The following is a 21,342-nucleotide window of genomic DNA, read 5'->3' as shown; positions in this document are numbered from 1 at the left end:
CATCGTGGCAGTATAGTGGCAACCATGGCTTCAGACCTTATTGTAGCCTGACTATAGCAGTGTAAAACCTGCAATTCAACCTGCCAAATAAACCCTTTTGATCGGTAAAGCCAACCTTTTAGATAATAATAATTCACATCAGGGTATTTAAAAGTAGAACATGTAGGAATCTAATGTTAACATGTCTGTATAGGGACTAACACCCAAAAGTTATGTTTTTTACTGTGGCAGGCCTAAATGTCACTTGTAGAAAACCAACTCCTCCCAGCTACTGACTGACATATGAATATGTGCTAGAAAGTTGTGAAATGCTGCCCAGGAGCTGCGCAGTAGGTCACTGTGATTGACAGGTTACCTTGAATGGGCAGGGATGAGTCCTTTGAACTTAGCAGAAGGGTGGGGCTGTGAGACTCCTTTCTAAGATTACAGTGACAAATCTTTGCTTGATAGGTGTGCAGGATTTACATGTAACACTTGGTGCACACTTGAAATGAAGGAAACCTGCCAAGACAATTCTTGTGTGTCCACCCTCTGGATACCAGAAAACCCTCCTTTTGTCCTACTATACTTCTATTTCTGTATTTTGGGTGAGGGGAGGGGATGCTTGAAACTATATTTTGTTGTTAGATGTGGAACAGCACTAGGATTACTATAATAATCTCCCTCACCCCCACCCCAAAGCCATGTGAGCACATGTTTAATGTGACCACAGACTTTGCCTATCTTGAAAATGTCAAAAGTGGATAGGGTTGGCCATGGGAACTTTTACCACATTGTTTAGAGAGTACCCAGGAGCCATTCTGACCCGCTAGCTCATGTCGGGCATAATAATGACATCTCCATGCACCCACTTCAGAACACTGCTGGACCTGAGGTAGAACAGAAGAGAATGTAGTCTTCGGTCTGTGACCAGAGAGGTGCCCTGAAGGACTGGAACTGCTCCCTCTTATATCCAGGGCCAAAAATGGACTTCAAGTGTCATAAGGCTGACCACCCATTTAAGCTACAGGAATACAGCAAGCTACAGGAGGATTTTTCCTGGAAGGACCCAGCTGATTAGTGGCAACTGGACCTGAGCCTGGACCTTTCCTTTGGCCTCTGCCTGACATCCTGTAAGTCCTGAGGCCTTTGTTGGGGATGGGGGCATTTGAAGTGTACTCTGTGGAGGATTGGGACTTAAAGGACTATGTCAAACATTAAAATTGTTGACTAGGACAAAGCTGGTTGGTGTACCTGAACTATGCTCCTTCACAGTCAGCTTCAAGTTGTGCCTTGGTCCTGATCCACCTCGACTATTTAGTATCATGGCTGCTTCATGCTTCTTGGTGGTGTTTCTACTTAAAATGTTAAAAATTCTGTAATATAACTGGTTCCTCTTATTGTTTTTGTAATTTTGGTGTCATTTTATGTAGTAAATGTTGCTTTATTTTTCTAATTAAATTTTTATTGTTCTTCATTTTGACTTTGTTACCGATTTTGTACAATGCAAATACTTTACACTGTGCCCTAAGTTAGGCCTGTCTTCTCTGTGTCATAGCTATCATGAGGTTGAGCTCAGGGTAATTTAGTAACTTTGAGGGTTCAGTCTGATAAGGGTGGTGATAATTGCTTGAGGTGGGTTGTAAGGTAGAGGGGCTGGCCGCAATGTAATGCCTGGTTCAAACCCATCTCCCCTGCATCCTCCCCCTACACTCCAAAAGAACATTTAAACAACAAAGAAGTCCGTGTGTTGGAGGCAATTGAGGAATAGGTGTTGGGGCAACAAGGAGTGGATGGGGGAAGGGAAAGCAGCAGTTGAGGACAAGCAACGCTGGGCATGGGGAGAACTACATAAGTGAGAAAGTAACATAGACCTCTGGGAGAGGGGTAGTCTGGCAGGGAAGCCCACAGGGGATTGCAATACAAGGAAGACAACAACATGGAGTACTGTGTGAGAGTCACATGAGGGAGAGAGGTGGAAAATACACACTCTCGTGGAGTGCTCAAACAACAAGAAAAAAAAATTGTTCCCTACAACTGAGCAGTGTATAGATAAGTCAGCCAAGCCAAAGGGTGACAAAGGGGCCATGGTGCAGGGATGAGACAAAGCTAAGATGGACAGGACATTGAAAAAAAAGCAAGCAAATGAAAGAGATGATAGAGCCAACCAATGGTAAGCAAAAGGTGAGCTATAAACCTTCTGTACATTTTTGGTAATCCCTACAAACAGGTCTTTCCAACCAAACATTTTGCTCTGTCCCATAGAAGAGGCTTCAAAATCCTGATTAACTATAGGCCTGAACCAAGTGTGCATTACAAAACCACTGTAAGCTATGAGCACATCTCAATGTTCTGCTAGCCTGGAGAAAAGTAGTCTATTGTGGGAATGTGAGGAACAGCCCTAGGTTTGTTCATCTTTTTCCCCCAAAGCTGTAACCACCAAGTTAAACTGGTATCATTGGTACTCCAAAGGGATTGGTATCTTGCTTGACCCCCGTCATACTTGAAACTGAAGCAGCTGTCACATGTGAGATCAACAACCAGCTGCATCTCAGGTTATCTATACATAAAAAAAAAATCCAACATCGATGCAACAAAACTGTCTTTTCCTTAACACTGCTAAAACAGAAATTCTTCTCATGGGTACAATAGATACAACAATGCTCAATTTTGATTGAATGAAATCAATGTGATATCTTAACCTGGCCAAACAAAATCCATGCAACTAGACATTTTCTGTTCCACTGTGCTATTTCCTTCACACCAGTAAATAGTTGAAAAAAGTGGATTCCATCACCTTGTTTGCTCTATGGAGCTCTCCCTTAACATCCTTAAATTATAACTAAATCAGCCCGATCATTGTAGTGGTAATGACCACTTAGGATACTTGAACATCCTCTCATGGGGCTCCAGACTTAGATCTGTCTAATCTCCTGATTGTTCAAAACCATGCATCCTAACTCATATCTGGCATTAATGTTTGGGACAACAATCTGCCTGATGATTTTTCAATCAGTGTTTTTTCAAGATCAGCGCACAGAGATGGCCCTACTTGATATAGCTGATGTTGCTCTCAGAATCATGGATGAAGGAGGCTCGTGCTGGTTTATCATACTGTACCTTTTGGCAGCATTGGATACTGTCAATCCGGATATCCTTGCCTGTACCTTGAACGCAAAGTCTTGGAATGGTTTAGGTTATCCATGAGGAACTGCTTACAAGTCAGGTGATTAAAGTGGAGCATGTGTTGTCGAACTCTGCAGAAGTCGCTCAGAGTCCCCATGGCTCCATTCTAGCCCTTGTCCTTCAACCTAAACATTTACCTGGAACCTCCAAGTGGTCTCCACAACTCAGGCTTATGCTATCAATCTTCTCAGAAGGCATCCAACTATATTTGAGAGTTTCCTTCTAAGCTGACATTCCTGACTGGCTGCATTTCTTGACCGGATATGATCCAGGGTTATAACTCACCACCTATATCCAAGCACCCAAAAGACTGAGTTTCTTTGTCTCTTACCTAACTCATCTCTTACACTGGTAAAGAACAGTTAGACTTTGTTAACTTCTTAGGCTGTCCAGCTATTATCTCTGATAACTAAAAATCCCCAAGTTTTACTCCAGACAGAAAAGCCTCCGTCTCCACCTTACTGAAGTCAGAGACTCTTGAGTGACTTTGATTCAGGCAATTAGATCTTCGCTACTTGCTAGTCTCCCCAATTACCACAAGGACTAGTGGAGTCTGCTTTAGGTAGTCTGTTTCTTTGTCGAATATGCCTTATAATTAAGTACTTAGAACACGTTCTGCTTAGTACCTAAGATATTGAACATTGTCCCAGATCATGCAATTTGTAATGCCTTAAACTCTGCCTTGGAGTGATCAGCTTGTTTATAGTTGACTTCATTTTCTCAATTGTCCCTTCATGATGTGTACTTCGAATGCATGCTAGGATACAGTCACTATTCCCAGTTCATGGGACTTGTCATGTTTCAAATCTCTGTGCTTTTATACTCGATCCCATTGTTCTCACTCTGCTCCTCTCCTCATATGTGATTATTTGCATATGTTAATTTACGGTGCTTTGTAAAGCTCTATGAAACTCCAGGGCCAAGAATGCGCTATATAAAAACATTAAATATATAATAATCTCTTCATAGCTTTTCAGCTAAAATGATATTCTAGATCTGGTGTCACCGGAAGACTGATTTGTTAAGCACGAACCTCCCAATTCTAAATGCTTCTCATTCTGTTTATCCTGAAGCACTTTGAAGCTGCAGAAATGAACAAATATCTCATGGCTCGAATCATTATATAGGAAGGTCCCGTGTTGTATTTTATTGCAAACGCTTAGTTGTACCATATCCCATGATTTGCCCTGCAGTCTTAGTGTCTGCAACCATATCAAGCCTTTTAGGTATTTTATTTTCACATTATTTGCTTGGAAATTATCATCGTGGGGCCTTTGAAGGAACCCGGACACTCCTTTAGATTGTAGGACGAGAGTAGATTAAGTGATTGGTCTGGAGAATATGCCAAGGAATATTTGAGAACAATAGTTCAGAGATATGAGGAGCAGTTTCAATGAAACAATATAGTTTGAATGTGTATACAAGGCATTGGTTAAGAAAGAGTCCAGGCTTGCAAGAGTGCTTTTGGTTTATAATTGTTTAGTCAAAATTGATTAAGGAGAATGAACTGGTATATTCCGCTGTTTGTAAAGACCCTTTGGATAAACGCTACTAGATTACACAATGAAAGTGACTCCCCAATATATATTTTTATTATTTTTTTCTTCTTTTTGAAATGGATAAATTGATAGTAAGTTTGAGGTTGACTGTGTAATCTTGTGATTCACTACCTTGAATGAATCCTTTTGAACCCCTGCATCTTGATTGTATGGTAAACCACAGGCATACAAAAAAGATCCCACTTTGTTCATTAATCGGACTCCTACACAGACACTACTACACATGCATTTGATATACATACATGATGCCACTACAAGGTTCTGGGTTTTAACCACACAGCTGAACTTTACATGCAAGGGTCTACTAGACCACATTCTCACTGACGCACACAAAGGTCTGTTAAACTGAGATCACAGTAAACTGTATGCAGCCACCTCCACCTTATGTGCTACGCCAAAGAGAGGTTGTGAGAGTACATATTGGTGCGTCTCTCCACGGTACAGGATGGGTCATGGACCTCCCATTGTCAGGAGCATGTCTAGGCCTCTGTGTCCATGTTAGAATACTGTGACGCCAGTGCCAAAAATATGTATTTGGGCACTCTGGGCAATAGTATGCACCCTAAGCCATGCACTTGACATGGCCAGTCCAACAATCTTATTGCAGTAGGTGGGTAATCTTGACTGGCCAGGAATGGGGCAGTGGAGGGTGGCTCAATTTTTCCAGTTTGGCAGGTAAAGGTGAGAACAAAGTTGTGTATGCCTGGTATTGGCACAATACTGTAGAAAATTACAACAACCAACAATGTATTGTCTTGGAAACCTCTTCACATCTTAACAATACTACATGTGGAAAATGATAATTCTATTTACAATATAATATTTATAAAGACATGCTGAAGCACAGATGTTTTTTAGGGTGCACCAAGTATTGTATAAAGCAGATAGCAAGTGAATATTTTTAAGAATACTCCTGGATCCAATACGTTGTTAATAAGCTTAGTTTATTGGATTAGAGCAACAAACCCCATACACGTCCTCTCTGTGTCACCACTCCTACCACTGACTCTCCCTCTCATGAAGTCATTCTAAACTCTAAAACTTTAGCAGCTAATCACATTGCTAGGATACAACATCTCCCTTATCCAAACTCATGGAACATTATGACACACTGGTGATTTTCCCAACCCATTTACATATATATACTTAAAGAAAGAAACTCAAACATGTTAACAAACACTGATAACTGCTTCATCTCCAATAAACATTAAAAAAAATATTTTAACATTCCTACAAATCAATTAACATGCCTACAATAAACTACATCTTGGTATCATAATCCTTCCATCATACAGGTCTGGTCTTGGAACGCTTCTCTTGCATCCGTTCAACCACCGAAGATGGTTTTGCCACACCATGATGTCCTCCTTGAACCAACTGAGTTTCCACAGGTGGTTTTCCCTTGTTCATCTTATCCATCCATATCTTCTGTTCCAATTAATTGCACAATGTGACAAAACCACCTTTGGTGGTTGAACGGATGCAAGAGAAGCGTCTTTTTTCATTAATTCCCTTAATACATGCATCTTGTCAGCAAAATTTTGCACAAACCTGGAATAAAACTCAGCCAACCCCAAAAATGAACGTAACTGCTCCTTATTCACAGGAGATGGTGCTGATTCAATTGCATCCAAATGTTTCATTTTGGGTCTCACACAATCTGCAGACAACATATGTCCCAAATAGTTCTCTTGTTGAACCCCAAACTTACATTTATCAATCCCCACAGTTAGACCAGCTTCTTGTAATTTAAACAACACCTTCTCCACTCTGCGGTTGTGATCCTCTTCACAGCCCCCCGCCTCCCATACCAAAATGTCATCCTGGAACACCAGAACATTCCCTTCACCTTTAAATATCTTACTCATGAGCCTTTGAAACACCGAGGAGGCTGAAGCCAAACCGAAAGGCATACGTAAAAACTGGAACGCACCCTCTGGTGTTATGAATGAGGTGAGATGCCTTGACTCAGGGTGTAATTTTATCTGATGATACGCACTCGATAGGTCAATGGATGAAAAATATTTAGCATTCTTGACACTTGAAATCATAACATTTGATATGAGGTAAGGGATGGCGGTCTACCCATATGCTGTGTTTGAGATCTCTCAAGTCTAACATGTGCACCTTCGCATTAGGATTCTGAGCTAAAACTATGGGACTAAGCCAATCAAACAACTCTATTGGTTCACTCACACCAGCAGCGCACAATCGATCCAGTTCCTCTTTAAGTTGCCCTCTCAATGCTAAAGGAACATTTCCTACCTTGTGAGACTTGGGCACACTCCCTGACTTTACGATTATACAATGCTCAAATTTCTTTAAGCATCCTAACTCCTTTGCAAATAATTTGGGAAATTTCTCTCGCCAAACATCTACCTTTCCTGCTACAGTCAATAACACATGTTCAGGGTGATTAGGATCTAAAACTATGCCCAATGCTTTTTTTTCTCTTCAACCCAAAAGTGCCTTTCCTTTATCAACCACATACACTTTACCATCTGACAGTCTATCTTTATACTTTAATTGACCGTTGAAGTAACCCACTACGGGCAATTTCGCCCCACAATAGCCTTCTGGTTCCAGATCAGAAGGTAACAATTCGCACTCACCCAAATTTTTCCGCACCTGTCTATCAACTATGGTGTAGGGAGAATATAAATCTGCCATAGAAGAACTTTGACACCATTAATTTCCATTGTATATTTGGGAGGATATCCATCTTTTACCACCCCTACAACATTTGATACATCAGACATACCATCAGGTACCACTAGTACCTCAATAGCGCCATCTCCAGTTCCATCATCCGAAACTTCGCTATCATTATCATTCACCAGATTCACCTATGTCCGTTTCCTTTCAAATGCTCCGACTTACACATCCGAGAAAAATTTCCTAGTTTTTTGCACGTAAAATATTTTGCCTTAGAAGCAGAGCACGTTACTGCATCAGCCATATGTTTAGTACTACCACACCTATAGCATAAACACTTCTCCTGTGCAACTACGTTATCTCTCGCTGTGGTATCCCTTCGTCCTTTGTGTACCACATTTACCCTTCCATTGCTAGTGCCTTATTGACTACGTTCATCACTCAACTCTTTGACATACCTAGATGTGTTTTCTTTGTCTGGCTATATTAATCGTTTTCTGCAATGAAGAGTCCTTTAGCTCTAACAGTTTTTCTTGAATCTTTTCATTACTAGTTCAATTTATGAATTGATTGCGCACAATTTCTTCATGTAGATCTTTGAATTTACACCTAACAGCTAACGTTCTTAATGCAGATATGTATTGCTCCACAGTCTCCCCCGGTAACTGGAACCTTGAAAAGAACTTATGTCTCTCTACCACAATACTGGATTTTTTGCCATAGTTATCCTCAAGAGTTTTCATGGCTCTCGCATACACATCCGTCAATACATCTTCAGCTCCCGACACTTCCTCCCCATCCCCTTCATGGTTGTTTGTCCCACCACGTGTAACTCTGGGCAAGGTTTTTAAAATCTTCCTACCTTCAATTCCCAAGCAATGCTTCAAAAGTGCAGGTTTCCTAGAAGCCTCAAAAGTTATACTACCCACAGCCTCCAAATAAGTCTCAAAAGACTCCCGCCAATCTTCCCAAGCCATCACTGGAGTTCCAGGACTTTGTAAAAATTTCTGTGGAGCTAAGATTGATGCATCCATGAGGATACGTATTTTAACCCCAACCAGGTAGATCTCAAAATACGACTACTACTTTCAACAAACACACTTTTTGCCCCACACCCTAAACATTTCAATCCCACGCAAATCAAGTAAAACAACATTGCAGTCCCATACAAAACAAATGAAAATAACAAAAGTAGTCACCATTGCCACCAGAACAAAATATGCTTCAAGTTCAATCCGTTGCATATTAATCCGTTCGCCTGCCCTCGAATTCCTTGTTAATCTCCTGCCGCCAATACTCTTCCTCCTTGCTGCATACGCGAAGCGTTGTCCTGGAAACCTCCAATACAAGGTAACTTTGACGCGTTCTACAAAATGTGACGCATCATGTCATTAGCATCACCACGTTGCCTAAAAACGCTCCGACACCAATGAGCGCCGTAAGCTTCACGCTGCTCCGGCTGAATGAGCGTTACGAGTCTTCACGCGGCTCTGACCGGAACGGTAATTTCAAACGAACACGCACGCGTGTGTTCTCTTCCTTCAAGCGTATACAACACACACGGGTTTTACCTTACCGCTTGTATTCAATAAACCGTGGCGCTTGCTGAGAACCGGCTCAGTTGCCACATGTGCATGTAAATCAGCCGCAACGCTCCCCGACTTCTTCTTTCCCTTCCTGCGGCCACGTACAGTGTCTCAACGCCGCACTGTGGGACAGAATCACTGAGTCACAATGCACTTGCAGCCCCGAATAATCCAAAAGAAGTAGCTCCAGTAGCATAGTCAGCATCTCCAGGCACAATTAGCTCCTTCCATGATCACGATACGACACAGCACTCAAGTCCATAAGTGAACTTACGAGAACAGGGGTTGAAGTTGCTTCCTCCCTTATATGTTCAAATCCAGATCCTTGATGAATATGTGTATCCCATCCTCGTCGCCAATTTCAAGAATACTCCTGGATCCAATACGTTGTTAATAAGCTTAGTTTATTGGATTAGAGCAACAAACCCCATACATGTCCTCTGTGTCACCACTCCTGCAACTGACTCTACTTCTCATGAAATCATTCTAAACTCTAGAACTTTAGCAGCTAATCACATTGCTAGGATACAACAAATATGAAATTGCCTGCAGGGTATAAAGAAGACTTGAGAGGTAGACTCCCAGAATGAGTTGTTAGGTGAAAAGCAGTCTGGACTCAAGCTCAATCAAGCCACTGAAACAGCTCTTATTGAGAAGGTGACAGAAGGGGCATTATTAGTCCTTTTGAACCTGGCTGAGTGTTTGACACTTTACTTCACACAATGTCTCTGGTCATTGTGAAAGTGAACCAAAGTATGTCTAAAAAAGCAATATATCAGTGTGTTCTTGTGTTTGTATTCAGTTAAGAAAGAGCAATGGAGATTTCAGTGCTGTTAAGTGGTGGAATTTCACCTGCAGCGATCACTTCAGGGTGAAATCTGCCACCGCAAACCTAGCCTGATAATTCAGCCTGGAGACATCTTTTACATTCTGCAGGTAGCTGCATGCCACGGTCCTGACACGTGCAGCTGTACGGAGAGAGGATAGTGGTCCCCCTAGACAGGCTGAAGACTGGCCTGATTCAATCCCCTAACACCTCAAGCTATTGCCCCAACTCACACTGGCTCTCTTTATTACACTTTCCACCTATTGTTATCAGGTGGAATATGTCAGTGGTTTTCTCCCTGGAATTGGTTAGAAATGCACAAAAGAGTACCCACTATTTCCACACCCTGCTGTTATTTCCCATTCCAGGGAGTAATCTTGTAATTGTGGAAAAGACAATTATAATGTATAGGGTGAAAGCTTAGGTTTTATTTACAGTTTCCTTTTTTCTCCATTTATTCCAGAATTTGAATATGGTCACTGTGTTTGGTGAAGTACTGGATGTTAGTGAAGGTGAGAACTTCTAGCTTGTGTTTTGGATAATGGAAACTAATGTGTGGTTATGTTAATGTTTCACAATTTTATGAGCTAGTATTTGCCACATATCTTTCAGTCACATACAGCTCGTGGATAACTTGGCTATTGGAATATACTGTGGATGTTCTGACTGCCATATACTGCTATTTGTTGCCTCATTTTAAGCAGAGTACTTTTCCTTTATATATCAGCCAATTACCATTAGCCAGAAAGATGTTTCATTTTGGCACAATGGCCTCTGCAGCTATAGTTTCTCAAAGGGAAACGGGTTTGCTGTATCAAAAATGAGGCTTGAACTTTATTTGGAGATGTTTCAATCTATGGAGAAAGAATTAAAGACATTTAGGGCCAGGATCACCTTAATAATGTTGAGCTTCTTGATTAGAGAGACTGTGGGTGTTCACCATATGTTCAAATGATGAACACATGCTGTCAGTAATTAGTAATTGGTGTGCCCCACAGTATATGACAAACCATTTAGACATGGGATGGTCGATACAAACTTAAATCAATTTCATATAAGTGGCCTATACCCAATTTTCTTCATGACCTCCCATAAAAAGTCCATGATTTGAGATTGAATGCCTTCAAGAAGAAAATTGGCAGTGGCTGCCATGGTATCTTCCCCTTTTTCAAGCAAATAAGTGGCTAAATATCCTCTTTGGACGACCCATGATGCGAGTGTCTGACCAGAATCCATAGTTTCATTGTTGAATGAAGTGCAAGGAGTTTGGTGTATAGGGTGACAGAGATGGCAGTTCTCAAAATAAAGCAGGTTTCTCTGTCTCTAGAAAAACACCACTCCTCATCTGATCTCAAGATCCCAGATCCGGAAAAATCCAGATTAATTCCAGAAGAAGCTCCTAAAAAATGTGGACAGGCATATCTGAGAGTACATTGTGGAGTTTGGCAGGTAGCTGTTCCAAACTGCAGCCTGAACATTAGGAAGGTGGTGGCACATAGCCTTCTTCACCTCTCGAAGGATGAATACAGCTCTCGTGGCCACATAAAATCAGCACTTATAATGGAGAGCTTAACATCTTCTGAGAAGAGTTGAAGGGCCAAAAAAATAAATCAGAAAAAAATTATTTAAGAAAAGTAAAATTCCATAACTTACTTTTGAGAGATGTAATAATACTGAAGGCAGATTGTTCCTTTTTCATGGATGCCAACATCTACCAGATATTTCCTCAAGCTCAATAATGGGTCTAGTTGATTGCCTAGCTCTTGATCATATGCAACAACAAAAAACCTTGGATAGTGTATGTGAAGGCAGCCTTCACCAGCCTCAGGGAAGGTGGACATGTTTTATAGTCATCATTCCTTGCACTCCTCGGAGAAGAAATGGGTAAGGGATTTGTTTCTTGAATGTGCCATCATGATGCAGGATCAGCTAGAGCTTGGGAAGCCTACGGTGCGGGGTTACCTACTGTTAAAAAGGTTTTTTACTAAATTGATTTAAGTTTGTATCAACCATCTCATGAGGGGTTACCTATTTAAAAAAAAAAAAAAAAAAAAAGAGTCATACCTTTCTTTGTTATCTAATGAATGTGACAGATTTGTGGTAGCCCCATTTAGATTCAGTTTCCTACAACACCTCTTAGCCTCCCTGAGCGACTGGTCTGGTCCAGGCACTTTAGGGCTTTATACCCTGCATTTTGTTTTGCTGTGCAAATACTCTAGTGTGCCCAGGATGCGATTTCTTCTATCAATTTTGAAAGCCTTAAACTTTGCTCAAGCGCGTCTGGCGCTCATGTTTCTACAGCTTTTACCTAATGTGAATGTTCTTTCTGCTGTCTCAAGCTTTCTATGCACTGCTGTAAGATCCACACACTCCAGGCCAGATTACTCTTGTTGTGGTCACAGACTTTTATTCATTGTTTTTATGCTGCTATCTTATGATTCATGTTTCTTAAATATTTTATAATGCTGTTTTTATGATTGTATATGTTTGTATGCTCTTTTATGATTGTTTTTACCATCGAATATAGATTTTCATTGACCTGGACTGCTTTTGATGCCAGTACCAACAGTGCTTCCAGCTGGGCTTTAAGATAGTACATTAATGAACACACAGTATCATGTTTAGGGTCATCTAGGTATATTAGCCCAAAATGCCTGACCTTTAAGTCTCGAAAGTCTAAAGCAGAGTTTGCTCACCACATGGCAACTTTCCTGCAGATAAAGTGTAGAAAAATATGGCAAGGCCCAATATGAAACATTTCATGCCGAGGACTATGTCCGAGCCATGACTGATTTCAAAGAAATGTATTTGGTAAGAAACAATGTCGCAATTTGATTATAGGCTTTGTTCAAGTGTCTGATTTTGTCATGGCATGATAAACCAGCTCCACAGGGCTATCGACCACACAAAAGCAGGATTACATTTGCTTTATAATGACTATGGAGTTAACATCCCAGTTAACATATACTCCAAAAAGTTTGATTCTGTAGCATTGGCACTATAGGAAAGATAAAAAGGAAGAGTTGCTAAGAGATACTCTGCCTAATCTCCACACATCTACTAGCCATAAGTAAGATGCCATTTGGAAAATGGGTTGTCTGGTTGTACGCCGTCAACCTTTGTCCTGTCTGATAGTCAAGATGAGTATGGAGTTAAAATCCACACAAATGATCATGAGATTGTCCTAGCCTGAAGTTCCTGTATGATTACCTACGAATCTAGGTATAATTTGGACCTATGGCTAGCTAAAGAGAAGGATGATTCTTTGATTAAAGCAATGTCCCACTGCTATAGAGAATCTGCTTTAATCTGGGTTACGTATATATGCAAAATAATATAAAGAATGTAACGCCATCAGACAGACTGTGAGGTATTTACGTACAGCATGCAGCCCAAGTAGTTAAGTGCTCTCTTTCAGTATGCTGCAGATTTCGTGGCAATGACTGTCTGAGCCTGATATTTAAATTAATTGGGAAACCTGGTGCTTTTCCCCTTGGGCGTTAAGAACTTTAACATTCCAACTGACAATGGAGATGCCCTATTGTAAAGCGATACCAGTCATGTTTGTAATTAAAGTAGATTAGTCATTGTTGACAGAAATGCTGATTTCAGTAGCTTTCTCATTTATTTCACTGCAACACCCCATTATCAGTGCCCTTCAACCATGGCTGTCCTCTTCTCCTACATAACCAACCCTCTGAGGGAAATTGCCTACTGTTAATTTGTGATTTACAGTAAAGGACTTTGAGAGACAAGGCATTGTGAATATGATATATAAACATTCTAATATGCCTGCTTAAGTTCATATATTTTGTATGGAAATCCGGTGTACCCAAGGGTCATGCGGGGTAAGGAAGGTAAAGAAAGGAAAATGAGAAGTTGAAGAAAAAAAGAAAATGCTTAACATGACTACCAAATTATGACCACCAAGTTATAGGCCCCATATCTAGTTAATGTCCACGCACGACCTCCAGCCACATGAAACTTTGACAAATCTCGGACACTCTGTCCTCTGATGGTGGGTTCTTATAGACAAAAACAAATATTCCCCTGAAAACAGAAGCAGAATTTGTGACTCCCGTAGCATGACCTCTGCTGTAGAAGTGATGAAACTGATGATCGGTTGCTGCAAGTGAACTCTGCAATCAGGAAATTACTTGCAGACGTTAGAATATGCAAAAAAAATTAAAACGAATTAACGTCAGTCAAGTTGTTGGCTGCTGCAGCTCAATATAACTGCTTTTGTAAGGTGAAATATTTCTAAAACAGTATCTAACCTATGATGCTCTGGTTATGCTGGGACCTTTGGAGTCCAGAAAGTGTCTCTTGGACAATAGGGAAAGTGATATTGTAGTCCCAATTTACCCAGTCTGAGAAAGCTTTTTTCAGTATGTCCCAGATTAATGTCATGGGTCTTTAGACGTTTCCTGGAACACAAAAAAAGCAACGGTTGTTGCACCTTTGTCTATTTTCAAAGTTCTTTCTTGACACTAACCTCTTCTGTGTGATCCCTAAATTCTTTAGATATGGTGGCAGCAATGGATGCTACCACATTGACTTCCAAACTCCTCTTTGTTTCAGATAGCCAATATTTCATGTCTCTTAGATATTGGTGAAGAGTGTGGGGAGAGGTCTATATTGCTGTATGTATAAAGCTAAAATGACTGTATAATTGGCCTTTGTCTGTCCCTCGACAAGATAGGTGCATTGGGTGTTAATAAAGAGAGATGGTGGCTCACTGCTGTCAGTCACTGAGGTCACATTAACTGAACATGTTAATTTGCTACCTCATATCCACTGGTGCCCCTTAACTGGTGAGGCAGTCAGCTGCTGGATCTAAGTCTAGCTCTTCAGCAGAGGGTCCTGAACTCAATCACTCTAAAGTATTATTTGGATGACAGATTATTGTGTAACCACACCTCCATCACTCTTTAGAATTAGTCTTCTCTGGGAGTTTAGAAATACAGTGGAGTTGCTCCTCTATATAGGTGAAAAGGGAGGGAGTATCCCTGTAGGCGAGTCCTTCCACATAAGGAATGCTGATTCTGAAAATGGCTGAAAGAATCTGACCACCTACTTTTTGATGCTGCAAGTTAATTAATCAGGTGGGCGTGCTTTTCTTCTCATGGGAGACTTGACGGCCCCTTTTGACAGCCTTAGGTGTTGTCAGTTGCTACAATGACTCCAGTTTTCAGGTGAAAAGCCAACCCCAAGGGTCTTTGGGGCATGTATAAAGAGGAGCTCTTAAATTGTTACATACATCATAGCTTAGCTGAAAACCTTTCTGTTGATGGCTACTGCCCTAGAAAAGCGTGATTATCCCCAAAAACCAATTTTATAGCCAAGATTGCTCTGATGGTAGTCTTGAGAACTTGTGTAGATATTGATGGGTGTAGTTGAGTTTAGCAATCGTTGAATCAATATTGCAGGAGAATTTACAAATGAGATAAAGATGACAACTGAGGTGTCAAGAGTAGATGAGGGGTTAGTGTGTCCATTTAAATTGGCATAGCAGTTATCAGCAATGTATGGCAAATACTATGTGCAAAAATAGAAGCACTTGGTTAACTTAGTGCCATAATGTTTCCATTCTTGTGATTACAGAGCTGTGAAACAGCAAAGCTTTTCTGGGTGCATAACTCTTATTAAAGTTGTAGGCAGGAGAGTAATCACCCAGGCACTATAGTTGTCTTTTTTGACAAACAGCAGAGCTGTCCTATAGGTAACCAGACTCTTATTGCCTTACACAGCATAAGTGAAATCCCTGCCACATTCAGGAAGCCTTTTACATACTATTTTGATACATGTGGCTTATTGTTGACAATGAAGGTGATCTTGGGTGAGACAGTTAGACATTTCAATTGAAACAGAAACCAAAATATAACGGTTTTTTCAATTAAACATAGCTATTTATACAGGGCCTAGCTCTCCATTTTTTCCCACTATTCTGTTTTAGAAAGAAACAAGCCATTTGAAAATATTTCTTGGTCCTGTTCCAATACGAATAATTCAGTCTGAACCGTCAAGCTGCAACTTACTTATGAGAGCTAAATGGGCCAAAACTGGTCTGGGATTGCTTGTGTTCCCATCTCTGTTGTGCGTGGCTTGGCAGTTTGGAGTAGCTTGTTAGTACTGGGGAAGGACCAAGACTGAATTGCACATGGCTTGTCTCTGTTTAGAGTGAGAGCACTGCGGGAGAAAAGTGATGGACTGCACTGCAGCTCTGAGCGATCCTCAGTGGCAGACATTAGTTAACGCATTCCCTACATCACTTTGTTGTTTGTTGCAGTAGATACCCTAAATAGGACAGGTATGAACAGATGTGTGTCTCCTGATTCCTTTGCTACCAGACTTGAATTATCCCTCACTGACAAGGGGGTAGTTAGGCTGAAACCGGCATTGGGTTGCTTGTGTTTCTCTCTGGAGAGGAGATGGCCTGGGAGGTCGGGTTGAAATATTCCTACTGGACCAAGACCAGGCCACATTTGCAATTATGGATGGTCTCTCTTGCTCATTGGGTAAATAATAGTGGACTGTAGTGCAGCCCTGTGCAATTGCCAATGACTGAGATTATTTCAAGAATGCTTTACATCACTTTATTTGTGCTTTATTCCTCAGGCAAACATACTAACTGTAACAAATTGGATTATTAATTGGGGTGAATCACTTCCCACTTCAAATAATAATCACAACCCTTATTTGGGTTAGTCCTTAAAATCACTAAATTAAACTGAGTTCAACCCCCTGGTAGGTATGGCACAGAGCAGCCAGGATTAACCGAGGGAAATTGGTAAAGTATTTGTGCAACGTCCAAACAGTAGTAAAGTGAAAATGCAACACAATCAAAATCCCAAACTAAATTGGAAAAACAGTAACATTTTATAGACCAAATCACACCGAAATGTCTGAAAAAATAAGGGGACCCAAAGATAAGAATCTTTAAAGTTTTTTGTAGCAATAGCACCAAAAAGGACAAAATGGCACTGGCAGTTAATGTTCGCAGAAGACCGGGGCCTAGGTGCAATTTAAAGCTGACTGCAATAAGACTCTGGTTTGATACACCAGCCAGGTTTGTCCTAATGAAAGATGTTACCTTCTGATTTAGTCCACCACAGGAGTACACTTTTAAAGCCCCCAGGACCATAGGGGAGGCATTTAGAGACTCACAAGGATTAGGCAGAACCCACCAGCAGGATCAATTGCCACTGATCAGCTGGGTGGTCACAGGAAAAGGATACTTATAGCCTGCTGTATCTTTGTAGCTTGGACAGGAGGCCTGCAAGCCGAACACCTCAGCACGCGAGCCCCACAGCCCCGGTCCCCAACTACTGACTCTGCCACCTCACCATAAGGACTCTCACGAGCGGAGCCCCTCTTGGGGTTCTGCCAGACTTGTCCCCAAGTCCACCCTTGCAGCATTTGTTTGCAGGTGCCCCTTCCCTTTAATGGTGTAGTGCTCGAGGCTACCAACCCGTCCAGTTCCTCTGCACCTGGACATGCCAGGGCAGGTGAACTGACACTGCTGGTAGTTCTTTGATTTGGGCACCCTACCACTTAAGTTCCAAAGACATCCCCGAACTCCGACCACAAATGTCCTTTCACAGTATATGTCTTTCCTTCATTGGGATAACATTACCGAGTTCGAGGCTACCGCCTCAAAACCATTATTTGTGTTCACTTACAAAATTCATAATTCCAAAAGTACTTACCTGATCTTAATGATCTTGGTGTCTAAAAATATATAACAATCTGTGTTATTTTTATAAATTGTTCTCAGATTTCTTTTTGAGTATGTGTACCATTTATTGACTGTGCAACAAGTGCTTAACACTCCCCTCTGATAAGCTTAAGCTGCCTGACCACCCTACCACTAATAGAGCTATTGGATTATTAAAGTAGGCCCTGTAAACCAAATAAGGGTCATCAGGATTTTTTGCGTGGTGTGCCTTTACATTGCATACTACATAAAAGGCAAGCTTCCTACATGCAAGAGCAGGTCCAGTGCTTCAGGGCTCCTCTCTGGTCACAGATAGTAGGTCAAGTCCACTTCTGTTCTCCCGCAGGCCAAGAGGTGTTCTGAAATGGCCGTCTGCAAGTGCCATATTGATGTATAGCATTAGCTAACTGGGAAATAACTCTTGGGCATGCTCTAATCAGAAGTGTAAACCAAAAAGGGGGTGGGGGAGGGGTATGTGTGTGTGTGTGTAGTGTACTATGGTAATCACAGTGTTCTCCCATATCTAATACTAAAATCCAGTTTGAAGCAGTAACAAACCCAGAGACAGCGGTTTGGTAGGACAAAAGCAGGATGCTGTAGCAACTAGACACTGGATCAGCAAGAATTGCCTTCCTATACTGTTCTCTTGGGGTGTAGCGTCCATTGATGCAGCTGGTGCACTCCCCTACCGCATAACTTCAGTGGCCCTGGTTATATGTGAACCCAGCAGATCTGTCAAGCAGGTTTTGACACTCAAGAAGAATTTGTAACCGTACTGTCAAAAAAGATGCCCAAATCTCCCACCCTGCATGTTCAGTGGAGTCCTCTCTGCCCAGTCGGGTCTGCCTATTATTTGCTACGGGGAGGCATTTCACACCTATTCACGGCTAATTACTGGCTGGGGAAGCTGAAGAGCCAATGCAAATTAGCTTATGAGGAACTCAGATAGGGAAAAGATAACTTTCAAAAAGGTACTTTCTTAAAAATATTTATTAAAAATCTGACCATCATTGAATTGGATTTTCTAATAACTATTAAAAATAGTTTAATTATTTTTCTAGCTTGTCCCATTCCGGATATACAGTATTAGTATTTTAATCTATACTCAGGTTTTTATGTAAGATGCCTAGTCCTGCCACACTGAAAATAGCTTTTGGGTTCTAGTCAATGTAAAGACATGTAAACGTTAAATTTGTACATGTCGTACTGTCAAATACTATGCACCATGCCTTGAGGGGCAACAAGGCTTACCTAGGTGTTCCTTATTAATGTTTAAAATGGAGGTTTCTGCTTGTCAAGAGTTTATTTTAACAGGTTAAATTGTAGTTTTTACACTGGTATAGTAAGCTACAATGGTAGGCCTGTAGCCATGTTTGCACTTCTGCTGTAGTGGATGGCGCCGTAGGTGCTGCAGTCCACTAGTGGTATTTAACTTCTAGGCCCTGGGCACATTTTGTACCATATACTAGCGACTTATAGGCAGATGAAATATACCAGTTCTGAGTATGCCAGTTCGACAATGTTAAATGGGAGAGCAAAGGCATTTTACTGCTGGTTAGTAGTGATAATGTGCACAAAATCCTACAGCCAGCAAAAACATACAGGGCAAAAATCCGAGGCTACCATGCACAAAAGAGTAATTTCCTACACCAGCGCTCCCAATTCCTGTCGGAGACTCGAGTTTCTTGTTTTAAAAGGTTTGAGCAATCTCTGCCTAAAAAACAAATACCCTCACTTTAATGCAAGTCGGTTGGAAAATTTTAACTCCCAGTTTGTTTTTCTAAATTCTCGCTCTGCTTTTTTTCTAGAATTGTGACCCACATCTGGACCTCTTGGAAATGTACTTAATACAATATGGAAAATGTGACTGAAAGATTAACATAAATGTAAACCATGAGCTAAACAAAAAATAAAACTACGAATGTGTTGTTTGCCTGCATTTGCATGTCTTTTTTTTCAATCTGTTCAAAATCTTGCATAATTTAATAGAAATATGTTTTTTTTGGGTGGCATTTCTCCCCTTAACTTGACAAGACGAATGCTTTTTGGGCGAGAGAGGTGCAAAAACACTCCGATCACAAAAATATAAGGGGTAAAAGGCCTCTTTAATAGAACAGGTCTGGCGAATAAAAAACACAACCTTGGCCGTAGGCCTTAAAAAACTACCCAGACTCACCAAACATTACAAAAAGCCCTATGCACCCAACCCCTCCCTCCTAAAGTTTACCTCCCGTAATGACCCTTCTAATCCCATCCTTGTACCCAATTGCCATGCACCTCTGCCCCATTCTCCACCTCCATCTGCGTAGTTACCCTTGTCACTTCTTCCTTTTGATCCTTGCTCAATATCCCTGACCTCTCATTGGTCTACTGTTGTACCACCCTCCTATCTAATAAATGGCTTTTTACCCACCTACCAAGCAGCTTAAAAAATATACACCTGCCCTACGAAAGCCTCTAAGAATAACATTTTAGCCAACCAAACCACTATATCACCGGTAACAAAACCCACCTGACCAAAAAACTTTGGAAAGGACAAGAGGAATGACAACTATGGAAACCCCGCCCTACTCCTAGGTGTTTCAACGGCCAAAGAGACCACCCACAAACACAAGCCCTTTTAAAATCCTCCATCATGTTCCACCCAGTACACTAGAATGCACCAATCCCCACCCAGAGTGTGATGGTCTGCACCACCATGCCCGACTATCCCCAATCCTACATTTGGGACACTGATGAGAAGCTGCAGTTTAAATTAGAAGGCTGCAGTATGCGAATAAAAATAGGGCATTTTGATGCCCGCTTGATCGGCACTGACATGTACTGGGGGAATAGGTCGATGACAGCGGTTATCATAATCCCACATCTGTACTCGCAGCCTTGGCAACCTTCATATTTCCGCAGGTAGGCCAAAGATAGCCCTGACAGGATCAGAGTACCTATGAATGATATTTTCGATACCTGGCTGGGAGATTTGTTTCCTTCTGTCAAAATTATTGTGGTTTTAGAGATAAACATTACTCGCATGAGGTGCAAGGTGAGGGGCGCCCCCTCTGGGGGTGACTGCTAAACCTGTGCCTGTGCACGGCGGCGCGCGTGGCGGCCCCCGGCAGGCAGACCTCGCTTCCCCGCATTGGCTGACACTGCAGCGAGCACAGAGCTCCCCGTGGGGGGCGTGGCGGCCCGTGCGCGGCAGGTGCTTTGGTGTCTCATCGAAAGGTGGCGCTTTCTGTGCCATTCTGCGTCGTTAGTACACAACATCAAGCGCGCGCGGTTTTGAGAGGCCGGTGGCATGGGCGTTGGGTGAGTCTGAAGTGCTGAGGAGCTGCCCAGAACTAATCGCCCTGAGGAAGGAAGTGTTTGCGTCCGAAGGAGCACCTACAGACTCGAGTTTTGGATGTCACTTCTCCTTGAAGAAATTCGCCGCGTTTTTCGTCCTACTGGCTACTAATAAGGTAAACACGTTGGCTCTGAGGAGGTCCCCGTGTTAAATGCGCGCCTGTCGGCGTCTCATTACAGCCCAAATGGATTTGGCTGTCACATGATGATTCCGGCTATACTTAGTACCCGCTTACCTCGCCGCTTCCGTATTTAAGAACTTTATTTTAGTGGACGAGCCCAAACAGCCTTTCTCCTCCTAATGGGTCACTGTCTGTTTCTGAGTATTTCTGCACTATGGCAGCAGGTAAGGAGTGCGTGTTTGCCTACTTGTACCATGCACCAAAAAATCAGTCAGTTCGAGGATAATTTACATATACCAGTGCTTTGTGGGTTGCAGATGTTGCGAAGTATCAACTGCATGTTGCCTTTGGTCAGCACGTGGTAGTAATTACT

General features: G+C 41.7%; 1 protein-coding gene across 4 annotated transcripts in view; it reads left to right on the top strand.

The window, feature by feature from the left end:
• The window catches only part of KANK1 (KN motif and ankyrin repeat domains 1), a 561,634-nt gene that overhangs the window by 245,599 nt on the left and 294,693 nt on the right, over positions 1-21,342 (top strand). For 2 of the 4 annotated variants that reach the window (XM_069228585.1, XM_069228570.1), the window contains exon 4: positions 10,255-10,303. The exons of 1 other annotated variant lie outside the window; for it this stretch is intronic. The gene's annotated coding sequence lies outside the window, so the exon portion shown is untranslated. Of the gene's footprint in view, positions 1-10,254; positions 10,304-20,628; positions 20,964-21,342 lie in introns of those variants that run through there. One more of the 4 variants, XM_069228577.1, reaches the window with a different exon arrangement.

The sequence above is a fragment of the Pleurodeles waltl genome, chromosome 1_1 (assembly GCF_031143425.1).
Source record: "Pleurodeles waltl isolate 20211129_DDA chromosome 1_1, aPleWal1.hap1.20221129, whole genome shotgun sequence".
Lineage (NCBI taxonomy): Eukaryota > Metazoa > Chordata > Amphibia > Caudata > Salamandridae > Pleurodeles > Pleurodeles waltl.
Note: the sequence above shows the minus strand (reverse complement) of the source record. Positions and strands in the feature narration are given on the sequence as shown.